The sequence below is a fragment of the Lepisosteus platostomus genome, chromosome 9 (assembly GCF_059453375.1).
Source record: "Lepisosteus platostomus isolate fLepPlt1 chromosome 9, fLepPlt1.hap1, whole genome shotgun sequence".
Lineage (NCBI taxonomy): Eukaryota > Metazoa > Chordata > Actinopteri > Semionotiformes > Lepisosteidae > Lepisosteus > Lepisosteus platostomus.
The window spans coordinates 32425974-32440367 of record NC_142619.1 but is presented as its reverse complement, the minus strand read 5'-3'; the positions used below and the strand labels follow the sequence as shown (position 1 = coordinate 32440367).

The 14394-nt window shown below is 40.9% G+C and overlaps 1 protein-coding gene across 2 annotated transcripts in view; it reads left to right on the top strand.

Moving 5' to 3' along the window:
• syn3 (synapsin III) overlaps nucleotides 1–14394 on the top strand; it is a 176607-nt gene that overhangs the window by 20839 nt on the left and 141374 nt on the right. The window lies entirely within an intron of this gene.

The window sequence follows — 14394 nt, the reverse complement described above, 5'->3', positions numbered from 1 at the left end:
TCTTAAATTATTTTTGTTGAAGGTTTGACACTATTGATTTTAGAGATAAATGTAATGAGATAATTGAGGGGATTCCCAGTTCATTGACACAGCTGGTTTGAAACAGAAGTTGTTAAGTGTCTCTCCTAGATTAAGCCACACAAGGCACGTGGCTCAGATGGTTTGTGGGGAAGGGGCTGAAGATGTGTGCTAATTGACTTAGGGGAGTCCTAACACAGTTATTTCAGGCACTACTTGATTCTTGTATTGCATCAAATATGTGAAAAGTTTCAACTACGTTACGTCTGTAACGTAAAATCCAAAAGCCAAAGCACTCAGTGACTTCAAACTGGTGGCACTCACCCCCCTATCAGCTAAGTGCTCGGAGAGGGTTCATTGTAAAACATCTTACTCTCTCAACTGCAGATCATCTGGACCCCTTGCAATTTGATTATAAAGAACATGTAAAGATACAGTTTTGGCTTAAGTGAATTTAGTAGCTAGGCATATGCACATATTTTATTTATTGATTTTAGTTCAGCATTTAATAAACTCTAGACCTATATACTATTGGTGTTGGGTTTGGATGTTAATGGGAGGTTTTTAAAATGGATTAACATTTTTCTAACAGATCACCCACTGCGGGTTCTTAGAAATGAATACACTTTCAAATTAAAATGTTGTAAATATTGGTGTTCCCCAGGGCTGTGTTTTGTTACCTTTACTATTTTCCATCTATATGAATGAAATGAAAATCTATTAAAGTACACAGATGATATTGCCCAAGTAGGATTGTTTACTGGAGATGACAGAGAAGAGGTGGAGAATTGCTTTGAACAGATAAGCAAACTGGAAATGTGCTGTCAGGTAACTTTGTTTCATATTAGTTTTGGTAAAACCAAAGAACTGGCTACTTGTGATAGTAATATGTCAGATTTTCAACCTCTTTCCCTTACTCTCCCTTATGAATCAGCCTGTGGAGATTGTTCTGTGTTTCAAATACCTAGGAACAGTAATAGATGAAAATTAAACTTTGTAGAGAATACTGTAATATCATCCCGAGTGCAGCGTCTTTTAGGGGCGGAGCCCTCGTTGAGAAAGTGATGTGTTGCCAAGGCAACACAGCTGAGAAGAGTGAGTGCTAACGAGCCTTATCTGGAGGGCTTTAAGATTGGGCAGAGCACTTCCCAGAGTGGAGACCAAACCAGGACGTCGGTATTGAGTTGTCTGTTCTTGACTGCAGCTGTGTGATCAGGTCTCCCGTGTACTGAGGCTCGGTAGTGAGAGGACTGAGCTGAAGTTGAGTTACCAGCTGGTGTAAGACGCTGCTAGTGTTAGTTTTTAAGGCAAGCTCCCTTATAAGAGAGAGAGAAGGCAAAATGGTGGCTGCAGCAGAGTACCCAGATAAGGGAAGAGTATGAGCACCAATCTCAGAGGAGTTTGGGAGAGCATATTGTGAGAGGATTTGAACTATTGAACCCCAATAATGGGACAGAGAGTAAGTAAGGTAATTCCGGAGGGGACTGTGTAATTGTGGAGAAAGCCTAATAAGATCTATTTGTTTAAAGATAGACAGCAGTCTGTTTAGTGTATGAGAGAAGAGGGCTGTCCTTGTGTAAGCTGTGTGAGGGTTCAGTGAGGTTGACGTGTTAATGTTTGTGCCAGAATATGAGGTGAAGCAGAGGGACCCTCCCCCTGGCAATACGGGACAATGGGGGAGAGAGTAGGGTCTGTCTGGCTGCTAATGTCTGGTGGGGAGTACAAAGTGGAGACAGAGTGATGGTGCCTCCAATGCTGTACAGTATGTTAGAGAAGCCCAGTGGTGGCTTCTCTAGCACTGGCAGCTGCGTATGTGAAATGGCAGTGGTGTCTGGGGACAGGAGAAAGTGAAACCACCAGCTGCACTTGCACAGCCTAAGACACAAGAGTGAGATATTAGAGAGGCTGTGTAGATTTACTATGGAAGTGTGAGTCTCAACACTGAATGATATGCTAAGGAGACTGGGTGTTGTCTCAAGTCTCAGCACGAGAGTGAGGGGCTGCAGACTGGCTTATGTGAGAGTGTTCATGTCTTAGCGTAAGAACGAGGCACTAGAGACTCGGGCTGAGGTGAAGAGCACTTGGCTCTTGCGGGGTGTGTGACAGCGAGGGAGCAGGAGGCTCCAGGATAAGAGCAAGGGATTAGAAGCCTCCAAGTGTGTGTCATCTGGGAGCAGGGGACTCCAAGTGTGGTGGCTACGAGCAGGGAGGCTCCTTGCGAAGGAGTGACAATGTTGTTAAGTTCAGGAATGCAAGCATGGGGCTCAGCGAGGGATTTCAGTTATGATCCCAAAAGGGATCATAGTAGGATAGTGGCATGTGTGAGTTTGTTTCTAGGCCTAAGAGTCCATGAGCCAAGGACCCAGAGGTCCCTGAGTATATGTGCCACATGTCCTGACACCCCATAGTAATGGACATGCTTGTTCGTGCCCACAGTGGTGGCCACAACACATGTATTATCATATATTTTTGTTTAGGAAGCTTAAAGGTTTTTGGAGTGAGCCAAAACATTTTAGACAGGGTTTATAGAATGTTTTAGAAAGTGTCCTTACTATATTGAATGGTATGGTAACCTGAGTATTAAGAGTAGAGGGAAATTGGCCAGAATGATTAATAATACTAGTGAAATAATTGATCAACTGCAGAAACATCTTAAACAGCTGTATTATATTGCAGTTCCCAAGAAAGCTCAGATTATTGTTGATGATGCCTCCCACCCTTCCTTCCCATTTCCAACTGCTACTTTCAGGGAGGTGGTTTACTATGCCTGTGGACAAGATGAACATGTACGGGAAATCCTATGTTCCTTGTGCTGTTGGTATATTAAAAAGTTAAATGACTGTTTCCTGTGTGGAGCTAAGGGATAATTTATAATGGTAGTGTAATATACAGTAAGAAGAGCGAGATGTTTGTATAAGTACTGTTGCTAATGTGCTAATGACTAATGTACGTACATTTATTTTATGCTGACTTTTATTTCTTGTTGTTTTGTGTGCTGATGCCAAAGTCAAAATTTTCTCCTCTTCTAAAGGACAATAAATAAAATTATATCTTATCCTAAATACTTTACATTGTTGAAACACGAGGTTGCCACTCTACTACCACAACTCCAAATAAGATACTGTATGTCACGATACTGAATAACACTAATAGAATTATCATTTTTGAATGATATTAAAACTTTTTAGCTTTTGATCATTAAAAATATATTGTACATTGTGGCTCTAAAAACATATCATATTTCTTAAAGCAAATGTACAGTACATGTAAAAAATAAGCCAAATTTAAATAGGTTTTGAGTAGTGAAGAATGACTTAGTTGGTTGCTTACTGTAAGTTGCATTATAGCTGATACAAGTCTGCACTATATAAAGGTTTTTGCTTTAATCACATACATTTGAATCCAGAACTAACACAAGATGCATCATTGTAACCTATTTTGAATGTACTGTCTGGTATTCTGATTTATACTGTAATGTTATATGCAGGGATTTCACATAAATACCCACTGAGCAGTAATTCTCACACTATGAACACTATGTACAGTGCTGTTACACTGTTTTCTAGCCTGTGCATAAAGGTGCATAAATAAAAATATACGGTTTCTAAAATTGAAATTAGGTAATATATATTATTACAGCTTTAGATGACTAGGAAGTGTCTAGTGTAAATAAAGTGTATGACACCTGGCAGAGTAAACACTTCCAGCTTCAAAGCAAAGGGAATATTTGCTGAGATGTGGGGGATCCCTTGATCAAAAACTGTTGAAAAGCTTACCTTGGTGTACCTAGTTAATTACATTGTAGGTTAATGATTGTCATGAGTAGTAAGAGAGGAGAGAAAGGAGTAGACCACAATAGAGGAGTCAGAAGGGGAGATCCCCTACTTCATGATCATCCAAACAAAACCTTACAGGAGCTAAGTATTTGAACTGTACTACAGAAAGATTGCTATTCTCTATTTTAGGAAACTTGGGTTTCCTGGGTAAAAGATATCTCAGTTAGAGACATCTTTCCTGCTTGTACTGTAGGTGTGTTTTCAGAATAGGGAGATAGGCTCCCATTTATTTTGTGGTATCTGTGTTTGCAAAGAAAGAGATTTAACTGCAGGTTGTATTGCATTTATTAAGAAGGCAACCTATTTCTTATTTTGTCCCCTGTCTGCATTATTTAATAGTTCAATACTTAGTAGCAGTCTGGAGTTTTCTGGGTGATTAGGATGTTAGGCCTCTGATATGCCTTATAATAATAATAATAATAATAATAATAATTGCTTACACTTATATAGCGCTTTTTCTGGACACTCCACTCAAAGTGCTTTACAGGTAATGGGGACTCCCCTCCACCACCACCAATGTGCAGCATCCACCTGGATGATGCGACGGCAGCCATAGTGCGCCAGAACACTCACCACACATCAGCTATCAGTGGGGAGGAGAGCAGAGTAATGAAGCCAATTCACAGAGGGGGATTGTTAGGAGGCCATGATTGATAACAGCCGATGGGGAAATTTGGCCAGGATGCCGGGGTTACACCCCTACTCTTTTCGAGAAACACCCTGGGATTTTTAATGACCACAGAGAGTCAGGACCTCGGTTTTACGTCTCATCCGAAGGACGGCGCCTGTTTACAGTATAGTGTCCCCATCACTACACTGGGGCATTAGGACCCACATGAGCCGCAGGGTGAGCGCCCCCTGCTGGCCCCACTAACACCTCTTCCAGCAGCAACCTTAGTTTTTCCCAGGAGGTCTCCCATCCAGGTACTGACCAGGCTCACACCTGCTTAGCTTCAGTGGGTTGCCAGGTGTGAGTTGCCGGGTGATATGGCTGCAAGGCTGCTGGCCTTGTTTTACATACAGTAAATATAGAAACTTGTGTTTTGCATGTTTTGTTTTGTGTAGTGTAGTGTTTGTATTGCCCTTGTTAATAAACATTTGTTTAACCTAATGTTCCTGGATTATTACTCTTTTTACCAAAGCTGTGCCAGAGAATAAAGAATTCTAATTTTTATTATACCGACCGCTTGGGTATATTCTGGGGGCTATGAATACTTGTTTTACTTATTGACTAAAACGGTTGGCCATTTCCTGATATACACAATTTTTGTAATCCTCCATTTGTAGCAAAATTATTTTAAAAAATTGTGAAAACAAAACACAATTAAACATCAGTGGTTTGAAAGAAAACAAAGACAGGGGAGCATCAATAAGGGGATATCCAGTCCACAAACATTGTATCTGTAATTTTAATGGTTTATTTTACAAAAGATAAATATGAGATATTACAGATTCTGTTTTCCTAATATTATAATTGGGTCATAAAGGACACAAGTACAGGTCAAACAGTATGTAGTGGGGAATTAACTCATTTGCTTACTAATGTCCAGAGTCTTCATTCTAACATTATACTGATGGAAAAAAGAAACACAACACCTCCTCCTCCATACTCTGGCCATCACATCTGTGTGGAACATGCTGAAGAGAGACTCATCCATGAAGCGGACCTGATGCCACTGTCGACGAGTCAATCGCAGCCTCTGTCTGGCCCAAGCCAGTCGGGTACGACGTCTAGGAGGTGTGAGCAGAGGGCCTCTGACAGGTTGCCTTCCTCTAAGACCAGCAGCATGGAGCCTCACTGATGTGGGCATTGTGTCTGCCGGCAGTTTCAGCAGCAGTGCGAGTGGCAGATCTGAAACAATCTGTCAGATGGACCAGTCTGATATGTCGGTCCTGCTCTGGTGTGCTCACTCGAGGGCGACCAGATCTTTGGTCATCTGTCCTGCCGGTCTGCTGAAACCTTCTCTGCAGTTGGGACACAGTGGGGCAGCTTACTACATAGTGTCTGGCAACGCTGGCACATGACATGCCTGCCTGCAGCATGCCAATGGCCCTCTCCCTTGCTTCTGGTGACATTGGAGGCATTATGGAATGCACAGAAAACTGACTAAGTGTGTCCTTTGTCTTGCAGTGACCTAAGTTTTGAATCTATATAATCTTGACCATTTTAATAATTGCGAATAATGAACATTAAATTCATATTCATAATACATGGAACAATAACTAAATTATAAATAAATTGAATCACCATTTAAATAAAAAATTGACTTGATTTGAATAACTGAAAATAATTTACCAGAATTTAATTTAATTTGACACAATAGCCAGTAGCCATATCACTCTGCAGCTCACAACTGACAACCCACTGAAGCTAAGCAGGTGTAAGCCTGGTCAATACCTGGTTGCTGGTGGAAGAGGTGTTAGTAGGGGCTAGCAGGGGGTGCTCACCCTGTGGTCCATGTTGGTCCTAGTGCCCCAGTATAGTGACGGGGACACTATACTGTAAACAGGTGCCATCTTTCGGTGAGATGTAAAACTGAGGTCCTGACTCTTTGTGGTCATTAAAAATTCCAAGGCGTTTCTTGAAAAGAGTAGTTGCGTAACCCCGGCGTCCTGCCCAAATTTCCCATTTGCCCTTATGTTTAATTGGCCTCCTAATAATCCCCCTCTATGAATTGACTCTCCTCCTCACTAATAGCTGATGTGTGGTGAGCGTTCTGGGGCACTTTGGCTGTCGTCACATTATCCAGGTGGATGCTGCACATTGGTGGTGGTGGAGGGGAGTCCCCATTACCTGTAAAGCACTTTGAGTGGAGTGTCCAGAAAAGGGCTATATACTGTAAGTGTAAGCAATTATTATTATTATTAATATCTGATTCATAGTCATTTGTAATAAATAAAACATACAGGTTCTCAGTATAAAAAGTGTGTTAATGTTCATAAACCTCTGAAGTGGAGAGCTAGCAAAGTTAGTATCCTGATCTTGGAGGGAAAAAAAAGAGGGTACAAAAGACATCTTATAAATGCTTTTATTTGAATTTGGTACCCTGTACCATCTTCCTGATGGGAGTATTATGAATTGAGAATGGAGTTGGTGTGTGGACTAAGCTGTGATGTTCCTTGCTATTATGAGAACTTTATTATGATATAAATCACTGAGCTGGGGTTGCTGTTGTGTATTTGTTTCTGCCATTTTCACAATCCTGGGTTAGCATTGAAAAGAAGCTCTTTACTCGTGGTCACGTTTATTTCCAATGCGCTGGATTGGCACCAGTTTTCAAGGATACTGATATATGTTCAAAGTAGTTTTTTTCACCTGGAGGCTGCTCCTTTAAACAGAGGCCCACAAGAAGCATGTCATCTTCATATTTAATTAGATTGGCTGTGCTTCTCTGAATCTGCATCTCATTAGTATATATTTACAACAGAAGGGGTGAAAATACACAACTCTGGGGAACATCTGTATTTAAAACTAGCTTGTCTGAGAATACACCATTCATGTCGACTCTTTGAGGTTGATCTGTAAGGAGATCTTTGATCCAGCATATAACATTCACATTCAAATCACAAAGATGTTGTAAAAGAATATGAATTGGCTGGACCTGGAGACTCTAGCTCACTATAAAAACAGTTCCTGGGGCAGTTAGAGGTTGTCTTTTCACAGACCCTCACGGTTAAGAAGAACAGGATTAGAGAGAGAGAGGATAGGCAAGTATGTTTCCCCAAAAAGTTTAAAAACCAAGGGAATGATAGTTTTTTTTAGTTTGGGGCACAGTTGAGTTTTAATTGAGCTTTTGTTGGTAGTTTGTGTAACGGCCATGGTGGTTAGCACTGGGTCTTGAAGGTGATGACAGTCCAGTGGGAAGGTGGTGATATCTCTCGGCTAGACTTCTCAAGGAAGGTCTTGCAGAATGAGTTAGGGTTCGGACGTGAATTGTTTGATTACGTTACCTAAAGGACTTGGGTTTGACATTAAGTTTGCAAGGTTATTGGAAGAAACCATGGTTCAACAACGACATTCGCAATAAAATAAAAGATAGATCCACTGTGTTCAAATCGGGGGACAAAGAGCTGTACAAGAAATCACGGTATGCATCAGAGGAAGCCATAAAACGCGCCAAACGGAGCTACAGAGTGCGGCTTGAAACGTAGTGCGCTGACACCCGGAGGCTGTGGCAGGGATTACAGTCAATCACAGGCTACAAGGGCTGCAGCCAGGAGATTGACATGAACAACGCAGCCCTGCCTGACGAGCTGAACCACTTCTATGCCCGCTTTGATGCTCTGAACACGGGCAATGCTGAGAAGACCCCAAGTGTGCAGGGCGAGTTTGTTCTAAAACTCTCAGAGCAGGACGTGCAGAAGACTCTGAGCAGGGTGAAAATCCGTAAGTCTGCAGGGCCTGATGGGATACCACCTCGCGTCCTGAGGACATGTGCAGCCCAGCTGACCACAGTGTTTACGGACATCTTTAACTCCTCCCTGTCACAGTCCATGGTCCCCACCTGCTTTAAAAAAACCACTATTGTTCCAACCCCCAAAAAGACAAAAGTGACATGCCTGAATGATTACCACCCAGTAGCATTAACATCTGTGGTGATGAAATACCTGGAGAAGCTGGTGTTGTCACACATCAACTCCTCCATCACAGAGTCCCTGGACCCCTTGCAGTTCGCCTACCAGAACAACAGATCAGTGGATGATGCTGTCTCCCTGGCTCTGCATACAGCCTTGGAACACCTGGACACTAAGAACTCGTATGTGAGAATGCTGTTTGTGGACTACAGTTCAGCATTCAATTCCATCATACCCAGTCAACTGGTGACAAAGCTCAGGGGATTAGGTCTGTGCAACTCTGTCTGCAACTGGCTGCTGGACTTTCTTATCGAGAGACCACAGGTGGTGCGGATAGGCAATAAAACATCAACACCACTCACCCTGAGCACTGGAACCCCACAAGGCTGCTGTCTGAGTCCAAGGTTGTACTCCCTATTTACTCACGACTGCAAAGCAAGACACAGCAACAACCGCATCATTAAGTTTGCAGATGACACCACTATAATAGGACTGATCAGTGATGATGACGAGTCCACTTACAGGGATGAAGTTGTACAGCTGCTTAGGTGGTGTCATAGCAATAACCTGGAATTGAACATAAAGAAAACGAAAGAGCTAATAGTGGACTTTCGGAGACACAGGCCATACACTCACAGCCCACTCAGTATTGATGGAACGGAAGTGGAAACAGTCACCAGCTTTAGGTTTTTGGGAATTCACATCTCTAAAGATCTAACCTGGACTGTGAACACTGACTCTATCATGAAGAAGGCTCAGCAGCGCCTTTATTTCTTGAGGTGCCTCAAGCGATGGGGGATGCCAATACATGTGTTGGTGAACTTCTACCGCTGCACCATCGAGAGCGTCCTCACCAACGGGATCACCGTGTGGTATGGCAACTGCTCTTCGCGAGAAAGAAAGGTACTGCAGAGAATGGTCAATATGGCCCAGAAGATCATCGGCTGCGGTCTCACCGAGATTAAACAGCTCCATGAGGACCGCTGCCGTGTTAGAATTCTGGCCATCACAGAGGACAGTCACCACCCCGGGCATGAGCTCTTCACCCCACTGCCCTCAGGCAAGAGATATAAGAGCATACGGACACTTACCACTAGATTCTTCAATAGCTTCTATCCACAAGCAGTGAGACTGGCGAACACATTTAGCCACCCCCCTCAGACCACACTTACACCATCACCATCTACCTCTTTATGATTTCTTATCTATTGCACATCTCCAGTCATTGTTTACACGTCTGTATTGTTTACATTCAAGCTGTCTACATGTTTACTTGCACATTGTCTATTGTTTGTTTGTACAGTACATTGTCTTGATGCACTGTTTGCACTTTGTTTTGTTTTTTACACTTGTTTTACAATCTAGAGACTTTCTGTAAGTAAGAATTCCATTGTACCAGTACCGGTTACATATGGCAATAAAGTTCAAGTTCATGTTTAATGGGATGGTGATGAAGGTAGACATCATGACTTGGTTGTCTAAGTTTTGGTTGGTCAAAGGGGATCCTATAAAAGTCCTGGATGATGATGGCATCTGAAAATCCCCATTTCGCTACATGAGGACAGAACTGGGTACACATCCCTTCACTGATTGTTTTGGGTGAGAATAGAGGCTTCATATTCTACCAAGCACAGCCCAAACTGTGCAGGTGATGTGGTAAATTAGGTCACTTCATAGAAGTGTGCACAAAAGTAGTATGTAGCAGATGTAGAGAAATCGGCCATATGTACTCTGAATGCACAAAATAAAAAAAACATGTAACTACTGTATGTGGGAGTGAAGACCACTTGTTTAAAGACTGCCCAGGTTCCTTTGCTAACAAAATGAAACTGGGGAGGCCATTACAGAGACAGGAATTGTTCAAAGAAGCTTTTAAAACCGGAGCAGTAGAGAGAGAACAGGATGAGGAACAGGAATCGGTTGTAGTAAATCCCGGAAAGCATTAGTGTATCTGTCTCTCATGAATGTCACTTTTAAACTTTTAAATGTTTGTTGCCCAAACAATAAACATGAGAGATATATAGTATTTTTATTCAAGACCTTTTTTATAGACGTGGGGAGAGAAAAAAGGGAGAAGACACAGGATTGAGAAAGGATTGCAAAAAAGACTACAGAGATAATTTAAATTAAGGGACGAAGGGTGGGATTTTAGTAAGGAAATTAAAGTTTAAAAACTAATTGTTTAAAATCTCAATAGAGGACGCTAAAAAAATCATGTCCAGAGCAGAGTGAAAGAGTTAGAAAAGGGAGAAAAATGCACAAAATTCTTTTTCAGAAAATCCTAAAACAAGAGGGTATAATGGTGGGGCTGAAAGCTCGGGATGGAATTTTGAAACTGTAAGCTGAGGACATGTTAACAATAACTGAGGACTTTTATGGGGAATGTTTGAAAAGAAACCAATCTCGAATGAATCATTAGAAAATACGTAAATATCTCAGAAATCATAAAAGATATTACAATCTTGTCGAAAGACCTTTCGACAAAAGAAGTAACAGAAAGTTTGAAGAGTGCTAAATCAAGTAAGACACATTGTTCATCCAGATCAAGCTTGTTGGGTAGCAGGGAGAAAGATCACAACCAGCCTGATTCTGATCAGCAACATCATAAGTTATACAAAAGAGAGGAACATCAACCTATCGGTGCTTAATCTTGATTTCAAGAAAGCCTATGATCGAGTCTCACACGAATACATGTTCAAAGTACTCCTTAAGATGGGACTCCCATCTAGGTTTCTTACATGGGCTAAGTTATTGTATAAAGACATAGAAAGCATGATAATGGTTAACGGTTGTTTTTCCAAAATTGTAAAAGTGAAATGTAAAGGTACGTACGGCTGTCAGTTATCTCCAGTCCTTTTTGTTTGTTGTATTGAACCACTAGCACAAGCATTAAGATTGGATAATCGAATTAGAGGCATAATAATCACTGGGAGTGGAGGGCTAGAAGTAAAAACATGGACGATGCAAACGTTTTATGTACAGACTATGAGGAGCGCTGGAAATAACAAATCTGTTATGCAAAGCATCAGGGCCTAAATTAAACTAACATGAGTTAATGCATTTCGGTAATGGGTTTAAAGAGGAAGAGGTGGGGGTCATGGTTTGCAGAAAGGAAATACAATTTTTGGGAGTAAGGTTTGAGAACAATGGAAAGGGAAGTAATAATTGGGAGGGGTATCAGAGAAGGTCCAAAGGACGGTCAGTCAATGGAACTCACAAAATTTGACTATGGAAGGCAAAGCCCTAGTTGTCAAGATGTTTTTTACTGGATTTAAAAACGGTCATTTTTCAATTCTTTTGGGGGTCCAAATGGGAGAGAGTGAAAAGAAAGGTTGTGTCAAAAAAGAGGGGGATGGATGGTAAAGGGATGCCTGAGTTGTGTTTTTTTTTAATGTGTAAATACAGTACATGTCAATGTACCTGTCCTTAGCCGTTGGAAATAGGGGAAAAGCATCCTTTATGTCTTGGATTTTAAGTGGGTTTTATCTGAAGACACTAAAGATTTTGGAAATCCCCTAAACAACTCCTGTTCCTTTTAACCTTTCGTACCCATGCATTATTATAAAGAATTTTTAAAAGAAATGGAAACTAGAATATGAGGCAATGGACACTTTGTCAAATACAAAGAAATTGGAACTCATGGTACAAAGTAGGGACCAAGAGTGTCCAATTCATGGCCTGGCAGATGGGAACTACACTCGGGTCTGGAAAAGAGTTGGTCACCCTGACGTGCTGAATAAACATTGCAACATGTCCTAGCACACGAGGTTCTGCCAGCAAGAGCGGTGATGTACTCACGGAACATGGGGACAACAGCAAAGTGTCCTGTGGACAGATGCGGACAAGAGGAAACTATCCGGCATGTGCTGTGGGAGTGTGAGGCTGCAAAAGGTATGGACAATGGCCAGCAGGTGGACAAGCTGCTTCCTGGACAGTGGCATAAATGACTCCCAGGTAGTGCTCTATGGCCTTGGACTAGAAAAACTAACAAAAAGAGAAGAAAGCAGAGCCTGGCAGGTCGTCTGCTGCCTGAGAGAAGTTCTATGGGAAACCAGAAACATACTGGTGTACAAGAAGGAAAAAGACCCACATTTGGCAGTAATGAAAAAAGCAGCACATCACTTGAAGGACTACATCCTGTCTTATTGAAGACAGTTTGGAGAAAGAGAAACAGATTGATTTTGGAAAATCACATTATGGCCCAAATACATTAGCAAAATGTCTGTAAAGTGTTGAAATCTCTGAATGCTCTCCTTTGCCTCGTACAAAAAGAGTGTACTTATTGTTCCCTTTCATTGACCCTATGTAGAATTTGTAAATGGACTTTGCTTCTGTATCAATAAAAGTATAAAATTAGAGTATTTAAAAAGACAATTCGGAGATGAATGTTTTCATTAATCACTACAAATCAGAGAAGACTTATAGCGGGATAAAATTGGTAGCAGCCTTGGTCGTATTATGGGTTGGGACGCCGTTAAGGTAAAAGACAATTAATGAGCGCGAACCGGCCAACCGGTATAAACTGAAAGAGGTTATTGCCACTGCTATCCGGGGAACATACAATTACAATTCATGTGGAGACCCCTAGCTATGCTATCAAAAAGGGGGATCTTTCACAGTTGGCTAAAACAACTTTCAGCACTTTACTCCTTAAACCATCGTGTCCCGGTGCTCTGTTTGTTTTGATGTGTGCTAAATATGCAGTTAATTCCTGTGCTGTCAATTGTATGGGTGGGCATATGGGAACTTTATCACTGATTACCTCACTGATTGCTTTTGGAGTCGGTGGACAAACCTGTGGTCAAACCGTGTATAAAACTGATTAAGTTAATTGACAAAACTAGGACAGTCTGCAATATGTACATTTTGCCTTGTCCTTTCCTCATCATTATAATTAGCCCATCCCATGCCTGCTCTGCATTATCTATATAAAGCTTCTGCTCAACTTTAATTTTTAAGTCTGTCTTGTCTTGTAATGTTTCCAAAGCAATTATCCCAGATGCATGTTGAGCGCGCCAGACATTTGATGCATTGCTGAAGAGTAGGAAGGTGAGCAGACAGATCACAAGTATTAAAATCTCTGAGCACAAACTCCGACTGATCCATTGATCTCACTAGCGCATCGTTAAAGTACTCTGTGATTTTGTCGGCTTTTATATAAATACAACATGTTAATACAATATAAATATATATATATGTTTTACTGATTAAATTTATTTTAATGTTATAGAAAGTCTTTATTTCCCCTTTAGGTGCAGTTCATTAAAGGACACGTTTTGTACTGGCCAGGAGTTGAACCTGGGCCTAGCAAAAACTAGCAAAAATGATAGAAATATTATAAAAAATGTATTATTAATATTAATGTATTATATTACTATATTATAATATTCAATATATAATATATTACAATGATCCCCCTTAATTCTCGTTTGCCAAATCAGCAGGAAAGAACACTGACAAAAAGCTTTTCCCTTCCTAGCATTGATCATTACTGGGTACAATAAATACAGTAACTGATTCCTCTTCAGAACGTTCTTGTCTTATAACCTGTGGAAAACAATGGCGTAATTTGAATGTAATAGTTCTGGTCATTATATATGTTCTGTTTAAAGAAAATTAGTGTACTGTATATGCTGTATTATTGTTTCATTTTAAGATTATTTCACTGAAAGAGTGAATGATATGGTTAATTTAGTGGTTTTATATGAATTATAAAGCATAGTGGTTAATTTATTTTTAATTTAATTTTTCATTAAGAATTCTATGCATTATATAGTGCTTTTGGTCACAGTGTTTTACATATACTGTACAGTAGGTGATGACCCACTTCATTCATTAATTAAATGTATTAACCACATGGGTGATGTGTGGCGGGCATTACGGTCTGTGCATAGTAGCCCCACCATAACAGCAGATGATTTGGGAGAAGTGAAAATTCACCCATTGAATTAAGGGGGGGAATTTA